We start from the raw sequence: 5,908 nt of genomic DNA, 5'->3' as shown, positions 1-5,908 counted from the left end.
GAAAACTACTGAACGAGGGGAAAGGGATTGTTTATTATCAGGTCGACCTCCACGTGGTTCCCCCTGGAAACCATCGTGTTTAATTGTAGTTGAATTCGTCAGGATGTGCTAAATGACCTGCTTTTATTCTCATCTGTCACCTTTCACTGGTGCCCCGTCAGTGTATACCGATAGCGCAGGCGGGGTATACCATTATCGCGGCATACCATTATCGCCCATTAAAAAAACTGCTGATCGGATTTCAATGAAATTTGGTACAAGCGTATATGTTTATATCCTCGTCCTATCAACCGTACCCTCTGCTGAACATAGGATTCCCAAATAGACTACCATAAGGAACAGACCCAAGCTATTTGCATCCATTGACTCCTTGCAATGCATTTGAGGTCGTAAGTGGTACATAACCCCACCTATCTTAAACACGTAGTGATATTCTTCTATTGGGGGAAAGGGATCGTTAGTAATACGGGCTACCAGTCCCATTGCTAGCAATATACCCTGTCAGGTCGATCTCCACGCGGTTCCCCCTGGAAACCATCGTGCTGAGTTCCAGATGTATTCATCACGATGGGCTGACTGACCTGCTTTTTTCATTATTCACCTATCATCCCTCACTGGTGCCCCGCCAGCGTATACCGTTAGCGCAAGCGGGGTTACCATTCCATTAATCATGCATTAAAAAAACACGTAGAGATAATACCAGAAAATTCCAGTTTACACAAGATTTTTATCCAAGTTGTAGGCGTACTGAATAGAAATATAAAAATATCAGCAACTTTTATAGCTGCTTTAGAACTATTTGTTGGACTAGCGGCACTAGTAAGGCAATAATGTAACTTTATCGGAACAGTTAGTGGAACAAGTTGCAAGTTTAAATTTAATAACAAAGCAATAACATAATGCGAAGTGGGAAATAGGTTTTGTAACAAATTAAGGTTTGTACGAGATATACTTAGAATGGCAAACAAGTCGACCCACCTGATGGAAAGTGGTAACCGTCGCCTATAGACATGAGCAGTAGCATGGACATAACAGAGTATATTGTTTCGCCTATGACATCCCCCATGTCTTGCCTTTCCTGAGAACTCAGGTGTTATTCCTCTATACCCTGTAAATTCACTGACATATCCCACCCTTCAAACTGAAACACAGCCATGCAAACACAACTGCATCACGGTAGAAACACGAATGGGACAGAGGTGCTCAAGCCAACGATTTTTGTATAAAGTCTCTGGTGAATTATATTGTCAGATCAGCCGATAACTGTCCACAGCTGAACGTAGACCTCCCCTATAAAAGGGCATGGGTAATAAGGGAGGGCGAGGGATGACCTGCAGCGTCCCTCTTATAACATGTCCGAATAAAGCATGTCAATCAACAATCACATGTTTGTGACTGATTGACATGCTTTATTGTATTTTTAACTTTATTGACGTTTTTATTGTATGATTGTAAAATAATTAATGTTGTGTAATTAATTGTATTGTATGCCCGATGTATGGGTAGGCTGTTCTCCTCTAAGACGTTAATAACATCTTACGAAAAATTTTAATGTACAGCTCACAGTAAATATTTATTCTATTCTATTCTATTCAAAGCCTAACTGCGGTTGACAATCGCCTGCCAAGCGTGGCAACTACGGGCAAAGTCCTTAAGTGAGAGACTTATGTTCAGCAACGGATAGTTAAAGATATGACGATGATGATGATTATTAATACCTGCATAAATAGATCGACAACTCATAGGTTTTTTTTTAATGGATGATAATAAAATGGTAATCCCGCCTGCGCTAATGGTATACGCTGGTGGGGCACCAGTGAGGGATGATAGGTGAAATAGAATGAAATAGCAGGTCAGTTAGCCCATCGTGATGAATCCACCCGGAATTCAGCATGATGGTTTCCAGAGGGGGCCACGTGGAGATCGACCCGATAAGGTGCATTGCTAGCAATGGGACTAGTAGTCCGCACCACTAACAATCCCTTCCACCCTACAACTCATAGGTTGACATCATTTATCAAAAATCAAGCAAAAATCAATTTTAATGTATTTATAATACGACACGAAGCGGGTCAAAGTGACCTAATATTATAAAAGAAGCTTCAAAAAGATGAATAGGTATTATTAGATAGCGGTGATGAGGTGATATATGATGAAGACAAGGAGCAAGAAAAGATCAGACATTTTTAAAAGATACACTACGAAGTTACAAATACAAACATTCCTAAAGTGGGAGGAAGGAATTGTTAGTAATGAGGAGGTTAGTCCCCGTTGCTAACAATATACCCTATCAGAGCGACCTCCACGTGGTTCCCCCTGGAAACTATCGTGACTAATTTATCCTTGTATTCGTTACAATAGGCTAACTGACCTGCTTTTGTTGTCACCTATTACTCACAGGTGCCCCGCCAGCGTAGGTACTAGGTAGCACAAGCGAAGTTATCAATTAAAAAAAAAAACAAAAGTAAATCTGTATAAGAAAGTAAATAATAATAAAATGTAAAGAGTAATAATAAATGTTGGCTATCCGTTTGAAGTTATCACAAACTACCTGTTTCCATCAAAGCTCGGCTTAAATCTGCCCCTTACTGTCTCCTATATTGCTATTATGTCAGATTTTGTGGATAGACACGGTAATGAGGTATTTTCCATGGCTTTGTGTGTTACACACGGATGTGTTTGAAAAGAAACATCATAATTTGTAATTTTACAAGTGCATTTTACTTATTAAATAAACATTTCAAAATTCCTATCATTTATAGGAATCTGCAGCGAACATTAAAAAAGGGCGAGCACAAAAGATCATGGAAAGGTCGCAGTGTCACAGGTTTTTCAGCCTGAAAAAGCCTGTCTTTCAATAATAATATAAAATACTTTTAATATAAATGGTATTCTCTGATCACAGTTAATGTTTTCATTTAGTGGACGAGATTATGACAGTTTATGACTCTTCTATTTTTTTATGCAACTTATGTTAGAATGGCAAACATGTCGACCCACTTGATGGAAAGTGGTAACCGTCGCCTATAAACATGAGTAGTACCATGGACATAACAGAGTATACCGTTTCGCCCATGGTGTCCCTCATACGTTGCCATTCCTAAGGACTCAGGTGTTATTCCTCTGTACCCTGTAAATTCACTGGCATATCCCTTCAGACCGCAACACAGGCATGCAAACACAACTGCTTCACGATAGAAACACGAATGGGACAGAGGTACCCAAGCAAACGACTTTTGTACAAAGTCTTCCTTTTATTGTCTTATAATTACTTAATTCCAGATCATATCTTGGGTCAGCATGCACGTAACATATAAGGATATAGTTAATGATCTTTTTTTTATGGGTGAAAAAAGCATGGTAACCCCGCTTGCACTATCGGTATACAAATGCGGGGTACCAGTGAGAGATGATAGACGAGGATGAAATAGTCACGATAGTTTCCAGGGGGAACCGCGTGGAGGTCGATCTGATAGCGGATGGGTATATTGATAGCAATGGGGACTAATCTCATTACTAACAATCCCTTCCCCACAAAATAGTAAGGAGCAACATATCTGTTTTTCATTTTAGTGGTAAAAATTTAAAATATTGTCTGGCCCTAAATCTGAAATACGCTGAAATAAATAATTCAAGTATCACGTACCAATTTGGATGACTAGTTTTTATAGTTGTCTTCTTGAAGGATGGAGGGAGACTTTGTACAAAAGTCGATTGCTTGGCTACCTCTGTCTAATTCGTGTTTCAACCGTGAAGCAGTTGTATTTGCATGGCTGTGTTTCGGTTTGAAAGGTGGGATATGGCGTGAATTTACTGGGTACAGAGGAATAACACCTGAGTCCTCAGGAATGGCAACGCATGGGGGGTATCATGGGCGAAACAGTATAGTCTGTTATGTCCATGGTACTGCTCATGTCTATAGGCGACGGTTACCACCTTCCATCAGGTGGGCCGTCAGCTTGTGTGCCATTCTAAGTTGTATAAAAAAAATTAAGGTATAAATTCTATGGGACATATAAATAAATGTATTATTATATATTCGTCTGTCGGTATGTTTCCGTAATTTTACAGAAATACAGTATGATGATCCTTACAAAGTTGCTTAAGTAATAATTATCTAATATAACCAGGACACATGACGGATATTGCATAGTGAAAATACTCGTCGTTTTGAGGAGATAATGTAAAACAGTCTACGATACCGGTATACAAATTAAATTTCTCTACCCGTGTGTTAGTATTCCACCGTGCATTATGTTCCTCTGCTTGCTTGGCAGAGTTCCATTATATTTATTTATATTTAGATTACTGATTTAATTAAAGATGCAAATTTATATATCCACAACAATCAACAGTGATGGGGTGAGAGCGTGCAAAGGGAGCGAGGCGTGGGCGGATTGAGCGACGTTAGATAGCTAAATCAGGCTGGACCTGTATGTAAATCACATAAGTACATTTTTTTCCTTAACGACGTTAGTTATGAACACGCACACGCACACACACACTCACACACACGGATACATGCTCGATACACGCACTCAGACATACACACGTAAGCGTGAGGCACGTACTCACACTTGCACGCACGCACGCATGCACACACACACACACACACACACACACGCACGCACGCACGCACGCATGCACGCACGCACGCATGCACGCACACACGCACACATTCAGGCACGCATCACGCACATGTTTACATATTTTACTTCGCAACAAGCAGTTATCTGATCCGCAAACAGAAATGGCTGCATCAATCGTTATAAAATTCAAATACTAACCACTCAGAACCCTGAATACGATTCGATTTGATTCCATAGAACTTTACAATCAGCTTTATTCATGAATGAGAATTGAAATATCTTTAATGGTTTATTGAGGTTTTTGTTATGGAGTTATATAATGCTTAATATAAGTTACAATTGTGTAATTGTAACTTATACGTGATACTGTGATGTGTGTGATCGCATTCATGTCAATTTCGGTAAGTAAAAGATAAAGAAAGAAAGACACACCATCAGTTGTTATTTTTGTGACTTCATAGCAGGTCAGCGTGTAGAAAATGTATACGGCCGTATAATCCTCCCAAATTCAGATACAACCTGCTTACATGTTTTCTACATAAACTGTGTCGAATATATAATCTAGTAATGTAACATTTGTCATTGACAAATAATTGACATATCAAACATTTTCTACACACTAGCCAGCTACGAATTGACAAAAATAGCAACTGATGGTGTATCTTTCGTCCTCTTTTTACTAATTATATTTGCATATGAAGAAAGAAGACAATTATATGATTTACAGTTTTTATTTTATCATTCCATCTATGTAATTCCTTGTTCTTAGGTTTAAATATTAGAGTACTGAGGGTGACGTCACGGTTAATTTAAAAAGAGAACAAAAAAATTTAAAGTAACATAACTGATCAGTTATTTAAAAAGTACTCTTCTAAAAAGAAACTAATACTTACGTCATATTCGTTCGACTTTCTTTCTGTACTTGTGTAGTGCATATTACAATGACAATTTGCCATTATGCACAATGTAGATGCAACGACCGACTGTTGCACGGACATCAAATAAACCGTCGACTCATATCACGATAGAAATTTATATTTCCGAGAGCACAATTCATTTTAAAGAAAATAATATTTATTTATTTTTAATGTACATACATGATTATGACTTTTACTGTAAATTAAGTAAAGGATTAACAGAGATTTATGTATGTTTATTAGAATTGTGTGGAAAGGGCCAATTGAAAAAAGAAGAGTAGGGGGACCGAAAAGATGATGGACTGATGACATCACCGAATTTATAGGAAAGGACTGGCAAACTACCGGCAAGGATTGAGATGAGTGGAAAGGACTGGAGGAGGCCTTCACCCGAGGAGGGGT

Source organism: Galleria mellonella, unplaced genomic scaffold, assembly GCF_026898425.1.
Source record: "Galleria mellonella isolate WM207_F2 unplaced genomic scaffold, CSIRO_AGI_GalMel_v1 utg184, whole genome shotgun sequence".
NCBI classification, from domain to species: domain Eukaryota; kingdom Metazoa; phylum Arthropoda; class Insecta; order Lepidoptera; family Pyralidae; genus Galleria; species Galleria mellonella.
The sequence above is the reverse complement of the archived record's forward strand: the minus strand, read 5'-3'. Positions refer to the sequence as shown.